The 21080-nt window shown below is 35.5% G+C and overlaps 1 pseudogene; it reads right to left on the minus strand.

The window, feature by feature from the left end:
* Positions 1-15143: 15143 nt before the first annotated feature.
* Positions 15144-15313, minus strand: LOC132437435 (U2 spliceosomal RNA; annotated as a pseudogene).
* Positions 15314-21080: the final 5767 nt, after the last annotated feature.

Here is a 21080-nt window from a genome sequence, read left to right on the forward strand (position 1 = left end):
CAATATCCAGTCGGGTTTCAGTGTGCCATGGAGTTAGGTTAAAGGAAATGCAAGATCTACAGAATTTAATCTTTACATTTAGAAGAACAATGTGTGGATAACATAAACTAGGAAAATATGAGGAAAGCCATTAAGGAGTGGATAATAATATAGAATAGTCTATTTAAAAAAGGAAGAAGGAGAAAAATCTAAGTCAACAATGACCCCAGACATAGGCCTTAGGGGTTTTTCAGCCTATTTGGCTGACAGAGAAGTCATAATTACATACCGGAATTGATTTTATATAACAATCTTGTTCTGCAGAGGATGTTCCTGGATTTAGTACTTTTAACTATTATCTTGTAACACTGTACAACTTAAATCTGTATAATGCTTTTTATTTTTCCAGGTTCTTTCATTCATGTTAATTTGCTCTGTGAGATAAGATAAATATAACTTCTCCTGGTTTTGAAGATGAAGAAAACAAAGCATCAAAAGGTCACAGGGCTAAATCAAAGTATGGAACACACCTCACAATTCCCAGCTCATTGAGAAAATGGAAAAGTTAAATTCTTTGCCCTATATTTACCCCAACCCCCATCCAGCTGTACATTTCAACCACACACTTAACCTAGTTTGTAATTAAATATTAGTGAGATGTTTTAATTAATATCTTACCTTCCAAGAATAAGCTCCATAAGTGTTTTGTTTTTCTTCATCATAACTCTCGCACAAAGCATGGTCCCTGGCACACGAGAGATGGTCAATAGATACTTGTTGCATGAATGGATGCATGATTTTTTTTTCATCAAATGGTACATAATCTTTGTCCCTTCATCTAATTGTACTTCAACTATATCACTTGCAGCTTTTTGTTACACTTGGTTATCTCTGCATGCATACATCTATTTCCTTCTGCTAGAGTGTAGATTCTTAATTATCTATGACCATCAAGACCTAATACAGGTCTCTGTCCTGATGTGGTAACCAATAAATGGTTGAGAAAAATTAATTTTTCTCCATGCAGTCTAGGAAGTTTACTAGAATGATTTTTTAAATGCTATGATCACTGATTAGAGACAAGCCACCTACACAGTAAGCCCTTGATGGATTTTAGGACATACAACATTTTCCAAATGAGTGAATAATTCTCTCTTGGTCTAGAGCCATGACACATATTACATGAGTCGTGACTGCTGCCTGTCAATCCATGTGAGATCACCTTCTTCCTTCAAAAGACACCCTTCTGGGTTTCCCTGGTGGTGCAGTGGTTGAGAGTCCGCCTGCCGATGCAGGGGACACTGGTTCATCTCCCGGTCCGGGAAGATCCCACATGCCGCGGAGCGGCTGGGCCCGTGAGCCATGGCCGCTGAGCCTGCGCGTCCGGAGCCTGTGCTCCGCAACGGGAGAGGCCACAACAGTGAGAGGCCCGCGTACAACAACAAAAAAAAAAAAAAAAAAAAAAAAGACACCCTTCTTAAGCCAGTATCAGAGAGCAGGTAAAAACTGAACATTCAGACTGGCCATTTGAATTCTGACATTTGTTACTAACATGTTAATACTGCCAGTAATTGCCCTCGGTTGGGGACTGAATTCCCTAAAACAGGTGGCGATTTTTTCTTGTTTTTACATGGGCATCAAGCCCTTACCCTTCAATGCGAGAAATGCCAGCGGTAAAAAATTCTGACCTAACATTCTACACAAGTAGAAGTTGCACTTCATGAAACTAGAAAACTGAACATTTTAAAAAGATTTCGTCCACACCTCACACCTCAAAGGGAGAAGTGACATCTTCAGTTCTTGCTTCTCAATCAGGAATAAAGATCTCCCAATGTAAAAAGGGAAAACAGCAGTAATTCAGAGACATTTTAAAGTCCAGTAATATAAGACATAGAACTGAAGTCTGTGAAGAAAACCACTACTTTGAAAGGATAAAACTATCCACTCAACCTTCAGATACACTAATTAAAATGATATCTTCCTAAAGAAAAAATGCTAAGTCAGATACTTTACAAAATAACAGCCTACTTTCACTGAAATTCAATTTCATATAAGCAAGATGTTCTTAAATGTCATTCAGATCCCTACACAAATGGTATCCACAATAACACAGAGACAGTTTATTGATCATATGATTCAAATCTCTGAATTTCCTTATTCCCAATCTTTATTTAAGGGTTAAATTTTGTCTCACTTATAGGGACTTATAGGGAAAGCTAAAGGCCATCCACTTGCTTAAGTTCCCTACAGAGCTGCATTTAATTTTATACCTGAAAAGTAGCTGTCTGCCCGATCCATCACTAGTTCTTAATCACTTGCTTTTGGTCTTTCTGTTTTTACTCTTAGTAATGATAAAAATAAGAAAAGTGTCTTAATTGTAAACTATTAAAGCCTTAGTTTAAAACCTGCCTGTGGATTTTTTTGTAAATCATTTTAATTTTGTTCTTTATTTCTCAACTTATATATCACCTCCAGCCTTGCTCTAATGATGCTTAAGATTTGGTTTTACTATAGACATAAAAATTATAATTTATAAATATGTCTAACATGAAAAAAAAACCCTCCGATCTGCTTTAGCTCCTAGAGAACACGTCAGCTTGAACAAAAGGCTCCAGTTGAGTCTCTGGGAATGCAAGAGTGGGTATCTTAGTTAGCTCAGGTCACTAACGAAAGACCATAAGTTAAGTGGCTTATAAACAACAAAATTTTATTTCTTACAGTTCTGGAGACTAGAAGTCCAAGATGAGCATGCCAGCATGACTGAGTTCTGATGAGAGCCCTCTCCTGGGTTGCACACTGTCAACTTCTTGTATCGTCACATAGTGGAGAGCAGAGAGGGAAAGCAAGCCCTTTTGTGACCCTTGTAAGGGAAATAATCCCACTCATGACAGCTCATCTAATCCTAAATACATCCCAAAGTCCCCACCTCCTAATACATCATTTTGGAGGGTAGGGTTTCAACATACGAATTTTGGGGGGACAAAACATTCAGTCATAATATGAAATAATTGCTATATCATGTAGAATGCTGAAGGGGAGTAGAATATACTACTTCAACATATGTCACTTGGCATAAGGACTATTTTGAGCCAAGGGCAATAGAGAAGCAGCAGATACAGGAAGAACTTTCTGCACTCCCCCATTTTTCCTAAAAGGAGAGCATAAGTTTCCATTTGTAAATGTGTTCCCCTCTCCAGGAAGAGGAAAACAACTCTTATCTGCATAACAAACCACACTCAATAACCCTTATCTACTATATATTTCCTAGTCATCTTCCCATAATTTACTGCCCCTAGTAGCCCAAACCCCCTCTTCCTTTGTCTAATCATTTCTCTGCAATTTATGACCCTTTGTTAAAATGGTATACATGCCCCAAATCTAACTCTCTGTGTTTTCACTTTTTATCTGTGTGGTCTGCATACACATAAAAATATTTATATCAATAAAGAAACATATGCCTTTCTCCCATTGATCTGTCTTTTGTCAATTTAATTTGCAGTCTCCCAAACTTTGATACTAAAAGGGAAGAGGAAAAGTTTTTCCATCCCAGCAATGCTTTTGGCTGCAAGAAAGAAAAAAGTCATTAAAACAAAATTGGCTTCAGTAAAGACATTTGTTAGGTCATATAGGAGTTCATAGGTATGGCAGGGTAGGACTGGTTAGTTGGTTAATTTGTCAGTCCATTATACCATGAAGAACTCAGGTTCTTTCCATCTCTTCCATTCTGCCATCATCAGAATGTAGACATATGTCCTTGGGCTTGTCTTTTCCTGATAGCAAGATGGCTACAGTAGCTTCAAACATTACATCCTCACACAACAATATTCAAAAGCCAGAAAGAAGAGAGGACATATTCTCCTTCTTCACATCCCTAAATAAGAATGGCTAAGGGTTTCCCTGGTGGCGCAGTGGTTGAGAGTCCCCCTGCCGATGCAGGGGACGCGGGTTCCTTCCCCGGTCCGGGAAGATCCCACATGCCGCGGAGCGCCTGGGCCCGTGAGCCATGGCCGCTGAGCCTGCGTGTCCGGAGCCTGTGCTCCGCAACGGGAGAGGCCACAACAGTGAGAGGCCCGCGTACCGCAAAAAATAAATAAATAAATAATGGCTAAAAGTGTCCCAGAAGCTGTCCAAATGATTTCCCTTTACAGCTCACTTGCCAAAATTCTGTCACATGCCCATGCCAGAATGAATCAGTTGGCAGGGATATGGAATTACCATAATTGGCTTGGACTAATCAAGCTTCACCCCTGGAGTTGGGGAGGAAGCCAAATTCTCCTGATGCTCAACATCCCTGGGCAGAGCATGAATAAAATCAGTGAATGTTTGCATGTAGTCCCCCAACCAACACTATCTGTCATGGTTTCTAATGCTATCTCTTTGTTCTGCTCATGCATTTCTTCTCTTTTACTTTTGCTATATACTTAAAATACTGACTTACTTGTTTTATTTTCCACCACCCCAAGTTTGTAGCATGAGCTTAAAGAGTTCCCACTAGACCACTTTGTGGCATGTCTTATAAATAGGCTAACATTCAGTTCACAAAAGAAGCACTTACAAGCACATTAAGAAATGCAATTGTCCATTAACCTTCCTGATCTTTGATGATCACCAACATAATTCACTCAGGATACCTGGGGGGCAGGAAGTAGCCACAACATCACTCAGCAGATTCTATTACTTTAGTTCTTCAGACTCAAAAGATCGTGATGTTTGTGGTAACTTATAAATTCCTCAAGAGCAAGACTGTCATCTCCCACAGTTATATGTTATGGGCAGTTAATAAAGATTTATTGGATTAATTAATAAATTAGAATTATTCGTTTTGTGACTCTCTTCTACAGTCTGACTAGATGAAGATTGCCTTTTGGAAGCTCATTAAACCTCCTCTATCTATTTATGGTCTGACTCTCCTTCACCCCAGAGAATCTAGATTCATCTTGCAAAAATGACCACTTGCTGTACATTAGACCAGGGGTCCCCAAGCCCTGGTACCGGCCCACAGCCCATTAGGAACTGGGCCACACAGCAGAAGGTGAGTAGCAGGGGAGCGAGGGAAGCTTCATCTGCCGCTCCCCATCGCTCACGTTACCACCTGAACCATCCCCCCAGCCCCCACCCCTGTCCAGGGAAAAACTGTCTTCCACAAAACTGGTCCCTGGTGCCAAAAAGGTTGGGGACCTCTGCATTAGACTACACCATCCTACTTCACAACACTCCATAGGTTTGTGTTATTGCTTGACACAAATGTACGTTTGGGGATTATAATGACAGCATTATTTCTTCCCACATTACAGAGTTCAAAAGAGTCCACTTCAGAATGCTCTAACACGTGCTAGTGGGCAAGGCCTTTCATCAGTCGGCCTTTGTCACAGTCCAGGGTCATGTCATGCCTTTTGACAGCTCCACCAATATTCTACCATTCAGTTTTCAATTTCCTCAGCGTTCTCTACTTTACACCTCTTCAGTGCATTTGCCTGTAGAGTTTCCTATGCCTGAAATGCCCTTTCCTACTTGGTCTACCTTTGAGACTTATCTTGAGATTCATTCTTTGGGCATAGCTTGCCAGATAACCTCAAGCAGAATTAGACATACTTTTTCTAAGCTCCTTTAGCTATGTTTTATTATAGCTTTGTTTTGGTTTGTTTTAACTTTTAACATGCTTGTTTCCCTATTTAGATGGTGAATTTCTTGAAGACAAATTCTGTCTTTTATTCTTTTTTATAAAATTTCCATTGCCTTTTACAGTACCTTGAACATAGAAAGTACTTATTAAATATTTGCTAAATTAAAATTTTGAATTTCACATAAATCTAAAACAACCAAAGAAAATTTCTAATATCATTATAGGACTGGGGTCCTGTGTGACTTTTAGTAACTTATTGCCAATCCTTTCTCAGTGCTTAGTAAGACTATAACTAGTCAGTCTCACAGACAGAAATACTCTTGAGGGAAATGTATTTCTCAGACTTAAATCTCACTATTACAAACATGAATGAAAACTGCCATATGTTGAAGACTTTTTGTTTTATAACATGTTTAATACCCAGGCAATTCAATGCCTCTCTCCAGCTATCCAAAGCACTTCAGATTTTTTTCCAATTCTTTTTCCTTATCTTTCTTTTTTCTTTTCTTTTTACTTTTCTGTCAGGTCACTGTAGAACTTTCAGACTGATAAAGTATAAGATGATTCTGAAATGTTTAATTTAAATACTCTTCAGTTACTTTATTCTTTAGTTCAAATGGAATATTAATGACAAGTAATATCATCTCTTCCAGACTCCAAGGAGCAAATTTCTTGCCTACTATTTTGGCACAAAAAACTAGAAATACCTCCACAGCTTTGTAACATTTTACCCTTTCACAACTAGCACTTTGGGGTGCCATAACTGTCCCGTTCACTTAGGACTTCTGTATCATCCCCTAGAATGTAAACACCTTAGGAGCAGTAACGTTGCTTTGTTCACTGATGTATTTCAAATGCCTGGAACAGTGCCTGGCTCATAGCATAGGCCCTCAGTCATTTCTGTGGGGGGTGAATGAATGTACTCATAGCTCCTATATCCATGCACATATAGTTAAAAAGAGCTTTCAGGGTTTTTTCTTATTTTCTCTCATCCTAATTTCTTCTTTTTCTTCCTCATATTAAATCTTATATGAACTTATATATGCTATGCAAAGAAAAAAAATCTTACACCAACTTCATCTCTTTTCACTTCCCAGTCTTTTATACACCACAATCAATTTTAACTTTCAAAAGCATTTAAAGACCCCATTCCACCAATAATATCTTAATTGGAATCCAAAGACTTCTATAATTTGGCCCAACTTAATTCAGCTCTAATTCAATTTGGCTGCTTGCTCATCATTTCTGAACCAATTTACTTTATATTTTCCTTTCTTATCATTTGTACTCTTGATCTCTCATAGAATGCTCTCCCTTTATCTGTATGTGCCTCCACCCATAGGCATCTTATGCAACTTTTAGGTGCTATGTTTATCTTACTTCCTCCAAGAAACCATCACTGATTATTGCAAAAGATCCCCAACAATGAAAGCAGTTATGGCTTTAAAGTTTGAGGAGAAACTAATGGAATATACAAATCCTTTCTTCAGAGAAATATGAATATACACATCTTCCCAATATTCTCCTAAGGAGTCAAAAATGCCTTTGGTATCCTGTGCCACTCACAAGTTAGCTTGTATCTTCATGGTGTCAACATTTTTCTCTCCAACTAAATTATAAATCCTTGTAGAGTATGGACCATGTCATGAATGTGTATACATTCTTATATAAGTGCCAAAGTGTCTTAATGAGAGCTAAAAAATTTTTTTAACTTAAAAATCTGTAGTTTATTGAAGTCCATCTTATAAACAATTGTAATAGAATTAATGACAACTGAGCTTGCATAAATTTTCTACTCATACTACCTACTGCATAATTACTTATGCATGTGCTCATAACTACACTTTAAAAAAAACTCCAAAATCATTTAATACCATTCCAATTTGAGAAATTCCAAAAATCTAAATATACTTTTTATAACACTTTGTTTATATAGGAAGAAAAAAAAGCAACTTTCTGGAGAATTTTGTGCCTTTGTTGCCCCATAGCTTCACTTTTCCCTATACTTTCTGCTCCAAAATCAACCATCATATATATATTTCATAATATATAACATATATATATATATTATGAAAACAAATGGATACCTCCCTTAAGTCAAAACTGTAGTCAAATGCTTAAGTGCCAAAGGGCAAAAATGTGATGGTGGCCAGAGAAGAGAATCAGAGAGAGAGAAAGTATCTCCACGAAGGAGAAAAATAATTTCACATCTTTAAAAATTTCATAGTAACATGCAGGAAAATATATTTTTAAATCCCTAAATGGAGTTATTTTATGTTATGAAATACTCCGCTCTAGATGAAACTAAAATCCCTTCTCTATTATAACTTGTTTCTGCAATCTTACCTCTGCTATTAAAAATATGAAATACTGTAGCTTTTTAATATACAGCATTCAATTTGTAGAGAATTGTCACAATCAAAGATAAAGCCAATTTCAAAGGAATAGGTAACCATATTAGAATTCTTCTGCAAGAATGTACTTGTTTCACTCAGATTCTCCAGAGGAAATAACACATTTCGAATATACAAAGTACCATTCATCATTTTGTTAAAAGTATAAATAATCCATTAGGGGGAAATGTGGGGGAAAAATAACCCAAGAGCACTATGTGACTCTGGAATGCAAAATTAGTTTAGACAAATTATTAGAAAACATACTGTAAAAAATAATCCTTTGCTCTTCACAGACTGAACAAAGTGACCTAGAGAGAAATTCACATTTTTTTTCATCCAATAAAACTGTCCCTCTAGAATAACTGAGAATATGAATCAACCTTTCAACAGGACAATTAATCATTCCTTAATCTGCATCATTCTCCAGCTTCTGCAAAATATCTTCACATTTTTAGGACTCTCCAAATGGATATATCACAGATTCAAAGATGGAATGAGACTTTCAAATGTCAGAAAGTCCCAGGTTCTACCCCCAAAGGAACTATGCAAATCACAAAAACCAGCTATTTATTAATGGGCTATACAGGTATAAAAAACAGCCTCTGAACCAGCTCTAAAATCCTTTCAGCTTCTGTGTTTGACCTGTTTGTTCAGTCTGCAGATTCATGTAGACTCTGTGGTATGATATTTTTATCAGAAGCCCCAAGGTTTCTAGCCCTGAAGATAATTAAGTTCCATGGAAAGAGAAGTTTGATCCAAATTTTGCTAACTCAGGAGTGAATTTGGGAGTCTCAAAACAGCTCTTGTCCCTTCAAGTAAGATTTTGAAATCTCAGATTCTTCTAATACTTATATGACTGAGCTTATGATACATCCAGGCTAACTTGGCATGTCTGGGCAAGATCTGGACTGTCCTTGTAAAACTAGAGGAATAAAAGTCTAGATCCACTCTTCCCTCTACCACAGGCCACACTCCTAGTTCAAACCCTAATTACCTCATATTTGCCTTTTTTTTTCCTGTAATGGTATATTATTTATAATTTCTGTTATGAGCTATTCATGCATACAGCCTTTATTTGATTTTTAAATATTTTAATTTCATAAAATAACTTTAATAAAATATATTTTAACAACCATTTACTTTGGCCAGTCATGATTCTAACACTTTACAAGTATTATTTCAATTAATCCTCATTACAATTCTATGAGGTGTGTACTATTAATTTTCTCATTTTAAAGATAAAAATGCCACAAAGAGGTTAAATAATTTGCCCAAAGCCACATAATTTGTAAGTAATGAAGCTGAGATTTGAATCCAGGCAGTCTGACTCTAAAGTACATGCTCTTAATCACTAGGTTCTCCGAAATATCCTCCTTAGATAACCATTTTGATTCTAGAATTGCCATATTTCTTCCTCAAGAAAAAAAGAAAAGGAAAAAAAAACAGCTAGCCAATCAATTTAAATTAATACTCTTGACAAGGGCCCACTCGTTTTGGCCAACTCCACCATGGTCCAGCTAATGCTCACCAATGAAGACAAAGGGATTTGCTTTGTCTTATAATGAACTTGTCTTCCTTGACAGCACAAGCCACTACTTGTACCTTCTTCCTCCTTACAGTCCATGCTTTTTCTGCACCATGCACCTTCCCTCATAAGGTTCTACTAAAAGGAACTGCAATTTGTTTGTAATTTCCTTACCAGAATCATTGTCTAATAGAACCTCCCCCTGCTAGCTGGAACATGATCTCTTGCCTGCTAGATCTACAGTGCCTACAACATTCTTTCTACATAACTGGACTTTTGGACTTGGTCCTAAATAGCCAATTTTGCCCTGAAACGGTCATTGCTCACTCATGATATCATCCCTCCAAAAAGTATGGCTCTTTCCTTCTTCAAATATTGCTCAACACTAATCTTAACAGTACTTTTAATCTAAGAAATATATGCATTTGTTTGTATGGCAACATATTTGTCATTACATTAACACATTTTACACCCAGTGAGCTCTCAATATACATTTGTGGAAGGAAAAGGAGTTAGGAGGAAGAAGTAATGGAGGTGGGGGGGAGGCAGAGGGCAAGAGATGGAGAATGAAATGAAAAGAGTTGCTCATTTAAGGTATTGTTTAAAGGGATAATTTTAAAGCAAATTTCTTGTTCCCTTAAATTTTTAATCTAGACTTTGACTTCCAAAAGACAATTATAACAATTAACTCTTTAATTATATCTATGGTCTAACAGACCAAAAAATGCAAACAAGGATAATACATGTACCACCAACCCCACCCATAAAACTTTATCTAATAACCTTGAATTCCATTTTTAAAGCCCAATCTTTTAAGTAATGATTTATTTTTTTTATCATTTCTAAAAATATTACTCCAGGGGGAAAATGAGACCCAAAAAGATGAATGTTAGCAATTAAAGTAGAATCTTCTATCTTATGCTAGATGGTGCATTTATAAAGCCACATAGAAAATATGAATCATCTTTATGACAACTGTTAAAAGAATCATTAGTACTAGTCTTGCATTAAGTAAGGAAATAAATTGCTTTGCTCAAAATTTATTCCAACTATTTTTTTACATATTTGCTAAAGCGAACAACACTTTAATTGCTAGAAGGGCAGCTAAGGACGCTAAACTCCTCAAAGCAAACAATTAATATGCATCACTACTATAAAACATCTAAGTGTTAGTATAATTAGACTAGATAAAATGTAGAGGCTTATTTCATTATTTTGATTGACCTGACTTGTCAAATCAAGTCACTGCCATCAAATAATACTTGATATGGACAAACAATCCCAGGCATGTGAATCCCATTTCATAACCCATTACAGTAGGGATTTTGAACAGCATAAATAAGAGAGTAGATTTTTTTTTAAAAAGACATCTTATATAGCAATAACAATAATAATTTTCACAAGAGTTGCTACTTTTCAAAACCCATGACATATTAGCTTTTCATTTTTCAGCTATACAAGAATTAAACTTTTGATATATTCCTTATTCACATACTTCTTCTTTTCTCTTTAGCCAGATACCTATTAGATATTTATCTAATAATTTACATTATATCTGCTTTTGAAGAAGAGTCAAGTAAAGGAGACAAAACACAAACCAGTTCCTTATGCTCTTGGATAACTGCAAAATATTGATAAAGGAGACTTATATTTACTGTTTAAAAAAAAAAAACAGTTTTGAGGGCCACAGTGGAGTTAATTCGTCAGCCTGATGGACCTCTCAAGCAACATGTATCACTATCATTTCTATATAATTGGCTCTGCTGCATCTGTTCCTGTTTGGAACTGCCTCCACATTGTCACTTTTTAATTTTTTTACAAAAATCCATCCATTCATGTCAGTCCTGTGCTTTAAAATACTGGTTAGTTCTCCATGCCTACAGAATAATTCTTTATCATGGCAATAATACTCAATAATTTGACCTTAAATGAGTTCTAAGCCCCTTATCTTACTTCTCCACCATCTTGGGTTCCTTTACCCAACTCGATAGGCCTCAATCACTCTGGCTTCTCTTAATTCACTATACTCTTTCATACCATTTTTTCTGTTGGAATGATCTTCACTGCCTCACAAACTCTTACGCATCTCTCAAGGCCCAGTATAAATGTTATTTCCTCTGTGAAATCATTACCTACTACTCAAGGAAGAGGGGGTTGCTTTCTCCTCTGTTTTCCAGACGGACATTTATTCATAATTATTATATCATGCATTAAATTATTTGTTTACATGAGAGATATTGTAGTATATTGACAACAGTTTGCCATCTAGAGTCAGCCTAAGTTACCTCACCGGGTTTTTATATTAGATGATGTAGGTAAGTACTCAGTCCTTTATATGTGTTTTGCTAAATGAACAAGTGATAAAAACTTTCACTTTCCTCTGTATGAGTTGATAACTGAAGGATATCCTTCAAATATATAAAATAATTTACTTTTAAATGAAATGAAAGAAAAAAAGAAAGCACAAGGGTAATTATATGTCTTGGTTTATTTACATGTTCAATGTTTATCTCTATAAAGTAGAGATTCCATATCCTATATACAGACAGTAATGTCATAGAATTTAAAAGTATAATGTCATCCCTAATGACTTTTGAAAAGTTTATTTTTAAGTGCTAATAATGAGTCTTTCATTGGTGATCTCAAGTCTCTTTTTAAACATATTTTTGTTCAGATTTTACATTTTTAATTTTGAATGCCGTCTTTTTCGAAATCTATGGTTTTGCATAAAAGGCACGATAAGTTATAAAACTAATAAAATATGTTCTTAGCTGGAGGAATAGTTGTTATTTCAAGGAGAAACCCCACAGGTGGCACTTTAAAATGAGTAATAAAAGGAGTTTAAAAAGAGGGACAAAACAGAGGATATGAAACCAACCTGTACATCCCCTATCACTAGCGATGAATAAATAACTAAACCTAAAATAAGACCAAGGTGAGAAAATCTAAAACAAGCCATGTCCCTGAAATAAGTGGACTGAAGGGTTACATGCAGAAAGTATTACTAATTTAAATATTCAATATTTTTGGTTTCACAGATCCAGATGTAATATAATCTTCACGCAGATTCTTTGAATGTGTCTTTCATGAACAGTTTGGGAAGTTTCGACACAGAGAATTGGGAGGTGGGGGGGAGACAAATCTAACTTGCATATACAGGATAAATACATACTTTTCCCATAAATTATATTTGGATGGGGGCACATTATTAAAGCAACATCACTTGAAACAAATATCAGAAAGCAGGTTTTGTGTTTTGCAATAATTTTACACTGACTGAAAAGCTACAAAGGTTGGATCATAATCACTGAGACCCAGAGTGGAGCAGATGGATCATTATCTAAGCGCACAGGCTAGACCAGCAGAGCTCAAGCATCTTTCTGCCCATGGAGCTTTACGGGCCTTGTTAAGTAGGTAAATTTTCTGTATTATTCACGATAAAATGTCCTCACAAACGGCATTATAAACAAGGACAAAACAGATGTGCATTTATATGTGTATATTCTCTATATACAACATTTCAAATTTATGCCTTGCAAATCATTTAGAGAAAAACTATAGTATAATTCCAGATGGCTGCTTAATTTTATCATGAAATTTATTTCAAAATCTTCAGACATTTTACCACTGATAAACTATAGTGGCAAAGATATATGTGATTGATTAAAATCGATGTTTATAGCAGGTGGTCAAATTACACAAATCTGCTTTGCTGTGAAGCTGTATTAAAAACACTGCTCATAAAACTAATCTGCCATTTTAAGGAAACAGTTCTAGCCAATCCAGTAGCTGTTGCTTTCTTAAAAAATTTGACCATGCCCTACCAATATGCTAATACCCATCTGGGACATAATCCATTAAAATAATCCAAAGATGCCAAATGAAATGATGACCAGACTCTTTCATTTGATGACCCAAAATAAGCTGAAAACATTTCTAAAGCTTTATTTTTCTCAACTATTTTATGTTAAGTTTTATATTATGTTGGAAACTTGTGAGCAAAATTTCATGCTGACCACAGAAACATCTGAATTCTCTTATACTAGGATTTGTTATATACTTAAGTAAGACTGGCGAATGTTTCCCAATATGCCACCTGCCCACTCTAGTTTATAGAACCCAACACTATTTACAAAGATGTCATCTAGGGGGTAAATAAATTATGCAGATGATAACAAGCAGAAAATAAATGACTCCCATTCACCATCTCATGTTTGGTAACAGTGTTGATGGGAACAATGTAGTGACAGGACTGGACATCAAGATATGTCATCTACAGCTGGCTAGTAATATGCTGACATCAGCTGTGCCACAAGCACAACCAAGTGGATCATTTTGTTAGAATTCATTACTAAAAGTAAAATTAAAGTAAAACAAATCAAAAGAAACTAAATAAAATAAATTGGTTTATATTTTAAAAGTCATAGATCTGACTTCAAGGAAATACTTATGAAATCTGGATTCCTATCAGAAACTCTGATTGTTGGGGGTAGAAAAAATGGGTGACCCGTTTTTGAATTTTTTTTTTTTTTAGTTTAAATAAATTGAATTTTTAAAAAAGAAAAAACCCAGAAACTCTAATGAAGTATTTTTTTTAAGTTTTCACAATTTCATCTCATGGAATTTTTAAAAATCTAGTTAATAAGTGTGTGTGCATAGCACTTATATATATAGCTATATATATTATTTTGGTGTATATATTTTTTTTTAATTAAAAAAAATTTTTTTTACATATATATTTTTTAGATGGCATTTTGGTTTTATCACTCTAGCAACAGTTGATATTGTCACAACACTTGTTGGTATAATTTGAAGTCTTTAATGTTACAGGAAAAAAAAGTGCTCTTAGGCTTGGGAAAGACGGATTGGTTATAGTCCATAGGATATGTAACCACCAAATTTATATCCAAGTACAAGATGTTTTGAAGTTTCTTTATCATTTATTTGGCTAACTCCTTCCATTGCCTGTGGGCAACTTCACATAAATTTAAATATGTATAATGTTGAGTAGGATTCTCTCTTTAAAGCTGGAAAGTTTCAATTCTCATCCATCTAAGAACTTGCAACTTTGCTCTGTCCATCAAAGGAACTCTAGCATTTCTGGTCACAGAGTGGGAAACAATTTATACTCATGATATTTCCTTGGTTCCTACAGGGTGAAGGCTCAAATCCTCTACTAGGTATTCAAGACTCTTTTTCATTCATTCATTCACCATTTATATTGAGTACAATTGCATCTGTTACAATGGAAGACTATCTACAATATACCCAATTTTATGACTCCTACTTTATTTTACACCTGGTTCATAAACACACACACACACACACACACACACACACACACACACACATAGCACTCAACTGGACTGACCTGTCTACTCCTCCCTCAAATACACACTATTCCTTCCCATTATTGCTGTTTTCCACACACCATTTTAGGCAAGGATGACACTAACCCAAAACACACAGACTCAGAATCCCTGTCTTCAAGAAGACTGCAAGCTTCTAAGGGTAGAGACTTTCTTTGTTAAACTCTTAAAATCACTCTCTCAACAGTTCTCATTATTTCTCAATAATTACTGATTGGAAGAAGAAATACTTATAATATATAAGATTATAAGAAGCTAATTTAATACGTTGCATGGGTGCCTTTAAATGAGCTCTACATAATAAACCATGGCACTACTACATAAAAATATTTTGAGGGTTTTATGCAGCATAATATCCCTTTTATTAAACTGATAATAAGAGATACTACACTTGATCTTAGCCAAAAGACAGAGAAGCAATGTAATATCTCCTTTAAATCCAACTGAAATAACTGCTCTGAAAATTACAAAATTCATAGACTCTCACTGTTAGTGTTCATGGATTATTGTTTATTGAAAAGAGTAAAATATTCTTCAAGGCACATTTTTAAAATTCTAAATTTGCTTGATGCTATGAGTAATTATATAATCCAGCATCTCTGGTTTTAAGCCAAATCATTTCTCTATGCTTCTAAAAGTCAAATCTGTCCGATATCCCAGCATGATGAGTAACATCTATTAGTTTGGAGAGGATACACCTGCATGTGTAGTAGGTTCTGTTAAACATTCAGTATTCTCTTTGACAAATGACCAAGAGATTAGTTTATCTAGACACAGAATACCACACTCTGGAACCCAGCAGTACATTGGAATGACCATTATTCTTCCAAAGCAAGTTAACCCATCTGTCCAGAGCATACACTGGCCAGTGCTCCTGAACTATCTCTTACCCTCTTTACTTGTGTCCAATTTCTGGGCCTCAGAAGGCAAATAGAAAATTCCAACAGAGATCTGTACTACTTAAAGTCAAAATCAGGAGAGATTAAGCAGGGTTTAAGAATGAAGCAAGAGACTTCAAATGAAACTCTTTAAGACATATTTCTTTTCCTTTGTTCTCTTATTAAAAGAGTAATCCATGGAAGTTATGGAGTAAGGCGAGAGAGAAAAGGACAAGGCTGCCTCCACCTTAGCCCTTTCTCCCATAGCTACTGCAGGTGGTTACTTGACCCAGACTCCCCCATGGCAACCTTACATAATGCTGTATAACTCTTATGACAAAGTCTCTTAAATCATCCAACTGCAAGACTGAAAATTTAATATAAAAAATATTCTAGAGGGACAGTGGAGTAGGTATGGGTGGGTTCCTGTGTGGGTTGGAGGAAAAATAGGTACTGTTGTAAAAAATATCCATGCAGTTTTAGGCTTAAGTCCATCCATGGAACTTCCCTCACATTTCAGTAGGCCATTCTGCCATTCCAAATCTCTGACAACAACTAATCTACAGTCAGCAATGTGTAAGAAATCAGATGGCAGTTACGTTTGGTGAGGAAGGAGGTACACAGTAACTGAGCAGAGAAGTTTGGGGTGCCAGTCATGTTGTGTTTCTCGATTTGGGTGTTTGTTACACCAGCATGTTCACTTTGTGGGAGTTCATCAAGCTTTTCACTTATGATTTGTGCAATTTACATGATATATATTTTTAAATTTTCTAAAAATGATAAAATTAAATCTGCTACCAAGTTAAAAATCTAACACTTTCCCTACTGTCAAATGACTTCGAGCCTTCTCAATTTCACATTTTATTTGCCAGTACAGAAATGGCCTTCATGCTAAGTCCTGAGAAGAAAAAATGATTCAACAACTTGAAAATTAATAAAGAAAATATGATACTTTCTGTCATATGTCAGATACTTTCTGAAAATATGATACTTTGATATACAAATGATGTATATCATCTAATATAATTAATGTCTACAGCTATGAATCTATTTATTTTTCTTTAAACCACCAGAATAGTACTATAATATCCCAGTATCTCATAAAAAATTCCCCTCCAGGGACAGAGCTCAACTTTGGATATCACCATGACTTTTCACTGGGGGCTGTTTCTTTCTCTTATTCACTTCTTTGAAGTTTAGCAAGAACCAGTGTTTAGCATCCATGATCCTCTGCAACACTAGCCATGCTACATGGAAAGAAGAAGGCAATAAGGCAACAATTTCTACACTAGTATTCCAGCCTAGAAAGTAAAAGTGTCATTTTGTTCCTTTCCCTTTGCAGCATCCTGGGCTCTACTAAAGTGTATTGTTAGTGATCTCTCTTTCAAATACCAGTTTTTCATAGCTATTCACTACAGAAGAAATTCTAGTTTAAGATAAGTCCACCTTGTTCCCTAACAAGGGAAGGAAGTATTTATTATTACGCCATCAGCATAAGAGAGATGACCCATGGCAGCTATTTGTATAGCATGCCTGGTTGGCTGGCCGCTCATGCCTGCCTTCACTGCCCTCTTTTAAGGGTAAAGCAAGACAGAAAGGAAGTGGATTCTGGATAGAATACTCAGCATTTGAAATATAGAAGCACCCAAGCTCCTCTATGGGTATGGAAGTAAAACATATTTTATTACCTAGGACTGTTTCAGTTGTGAGTAACAGAAAAAGGCAAGTCATGGTGGCTCGTGCGAAACAAAGGGGGTAGGATAATCTATAGGCTTAAAAACTGAACATTCAAAAGGCTCTAGATCCAGTGCCTCGAACTATATTGGTCTCTCTTCTTCTCTCAGGTCTGCTTTTCTCTGCGTGGGCTTCTTTCAGTCAAGCTTACCCAGGGAGTAACAAAATAGCTGCTAGCAGCTCCAGGCTACATTTTCTACTTTCAGCAACCACAGTGGAAAAACCTCCTCCTTTTCAATAGTTCAACCCTAGGATTGTTCTGCAAGGTGTGATTCCCACCCTCCCCTGAAAACCATGCTCTGTAGGCACAGGAATTGAATAAAGTCATTGTCTAGGCCTGGATCATAGTCATGTAAGGGTCTGGGTGGGTGCTCATCTCTTTCAAAATATAAACCCTAAAACTGGGAGCAGGGTGAAAAAAAAAATTTAAGAGAGAAAGGTAATGGGTTCTAGTGAGCAAAAGTAGATATTCAGTAGTAGGTATATTCAGATGAGTATCTTAAAATAAAATGTCAACTTCCTAAGGACAGTGGAAAAAAACACTATGTCAATTTACAAATAATCAAAGCTTTGTTCAGGGTCTTGTGTCAGTCTGAATTAATGTTCCTAGTTCCCATTGTCTCTGACAAAGACACTAGTCTGCCTCTCCAAGAAGTCTCCTCTGAAGACAGAGTCCCATCTTTCCCTCTTATTAAACTATCTACTTAAGCCCTTTCACACTCAGCCTGTATCTTTCATCCAACTTTAATTCTACTACCATTTAAAATATCCTCCATCATTATCTCTTCTGAACTTTCTCTAAAGCCAAAGGAGTGCTATATAGAATACAAAAGACAAGACATGATCTGTATACAAGTTTACACTTTAGATAAAATTAAGGAAGGAAGTATATATATAATTTCAAAAGAATAAACTCATTCCTCCCAGGGGTCTATTAGTTAAGATACTAGAATGACATGATAATAAGATGGGCTGTTGACATCCTGTGCTAGTACTATATTAAGAAGAGACTTGGAAAAAGGAAAATCTTTGAAAATGTATCTAAAAGCAGCCTGCCAAATAGATGTTTTCCACAGAGCTTACAAAGGAAAGATTGTGGCCTCTTCTTCACAGATTTTTAAGAACCAAGAGAGATGTTTTAGGTTAGTTTGAATGGTATTGGGCCTGGAGTCAGGAAAATAGACTATATATAAGGCTTCCCAGGCTATAAATTCGGGGACAGTCAAACCACTCAAAGGATAATCTACAAATCAATTGTTATATGAGACATTCAGGAACAGGCTAAGTAAAAAACTTAAAGACAAATTGCAGGGTAAAATCCTGGACTGCTAGAAGATGGAGTCTTTTACCCAATTTTACCTGTTTTTCTCGCTATTTTACTAGTTGTTATATGGTAGATTCTCTCTGAGAAAAAAAATAACGTTCAGTATCAAGTATTGTGAAAATAAAATGCCCCATAAAATCTGTATGATGGTATCCTTATTTCTTTAGGGATCTGAACATTCTAAACTTTCAGGCTTTAGTGTGGTTTTCTAAATAAATGGTTTTCTAACCCTTTAAGACTGCTTCATGAAGATCTAGATTTCATTTTTCCTCTTGAAGGTTACAATTTTTTTTTTTTTTTTTTTTTTTTTTGCGGTACGCGGGCCTCTCACTGTTGTGGCCTCTCCCGTTGCGGAGCACAGGCTCCGGATGCGCAGGCTCAGCGGCCATGGCTCACGGCCCAGCCGCTCTGCGGCATGTGGGATCTTCCCGGACCGGGGCACGAACCCGTGTCCACTGCATCGGCAGGCGGACGCTCAACCACTGCGCCACCAGGGAAGCCCCTAAGGTTACAATTTTTATATTAATCTTTCTGCCAAATTTCTGTTGATCTCCACTTTTACTTATCAATATAAATAATATATATTATATAATAATATATATTATATAAATTTATAATAAATATATGATATATAATATATATAATATTATATAAATTATATAAACAAAAATCAATATAAAATATTCTGTAAGTAAGCTTCTTGCTTTAGAATCTTGAACTCTTCAAACAAAATATTGTAAAAACAAAAATAACAGAACAGTATTGCCAGTAATTAACTAGTGAAAGATAAATAGAAAATTCTTATTTGTACAAATGATACATATGAAAGAATGCACAAAGCTAAGTCATAACAGGCAGTTTATCACTCCTCCAAAGCTACACCTTTTTTTATTCCCTTCTTCTGATAAGAAAGAAGCTTTAGGGGAGACATTGTGTTCAACTAGACGAATGTTGTTTGAATGTTGTTTAAATGTTTTTCATGCAATACAGGTCTTTTATGTAAACGTTTTTTGGAAATGTGCTAAAAGTTTTCTTACAAGAAATTTAACTTAGCTCTGTTTCTAAAAATACTGTCTGAAAGTGGAATCCAATCTCAAAATTCAAGAGAATTACTTGTTACTGCTTTGATACAGGTGGGAAAAAAAAAACAACCTCAATTTCAGTTTTAGCTCAGATTATAATATAAAGGAATCTCACTACATTCTTTTAATTTGAGATCATTTCCACAACATATCGGCTTAAAAAATTCCTGCCTTTGCCACCAACCTCCTTAGCTTGTTTGTTTCTTCTGTCCTATTAACAGCTATTAATGGAGATAGACATTTAATCAACATTGGGAACTTCAATCAAAATCTTTAAAATAATTGAAAGAAATTAAAGCGTATGTGCTTTTTACTTGATTATTTCAATCCATTTTATTTGTGGCTAGTCTTTTCTGTTACATTTACTTTTTCATTTCAATCAGCTTCAATATAAGTATGGATATTGAGTTACTTATATTACTTTAAAAAATATAAAATCTACCCAGGCACTTTACTAGTTTCTTTACTAGTAGAAAAGCCATTCAATAATTCTGTGAGCTAATATTTATTGTCTCCATTTTACAGATGACATAACTGAGACTGATAAAGTAATTATTTGGTCCAATCTATATCCAAGTCTCTATAGTTTCAAAGTATTGCTACTTTGTTTGAGATTCTAAAGCAAAACAATAAAAAATTTGAATGCTTTTAAAATGTGAGAGGTATTACTAATCACATTAAGTTAAAATAACTGTTAAAATTTCACTTGTCTCAAAAACTGCATCCCCTTTTAGGTGTCATCTCAACTTGCTGTGTTTTTTCCTTAACACTCCTCCCCACTTTTCTCATCTCTTGGTACCTTTCTTTTCATAATGATTTATACTTTGCTTCACCTTCTGTAATGCTATATTTTCAAAAACTCATCTTTACCCATTCTAATCTTTCCTTTCTTCTTGAACATCTTTCATCCCCAAATGCCAAATTTCTTCCCATTATAATTTATATATATTATCACTTGGTTAGACTTGACCCTATTTGTCACATTTTTTAAGAAGCCACAGATAATATCCACGTATTCATGTTGTAGTGCTCTGTCACCAAGATAAAAGTTATAGTTCACAACTTCTTTAAGTCTGGTGTTTGCGGTTTATGTTGGTGCAGTACTGTGTACGCATAACCAAAAATCAATAGGAAGTTAATGGAAAGCAAATATCATAGGGAGAATCAGGC

This window comes from Delphinus delphis, chromosome 14 (genome assembly GCF_949987515.2).
Source record: "Delphinus delphis chromosome 14, mDelDel1.2, whole genome shotgun sequence".
Lineage (NCBI taxonomy): Eukaryota > Metazoa > Chordata > Mammalia > Artiodactyla > Delphinidae > Delphinus > Delphinus delphis.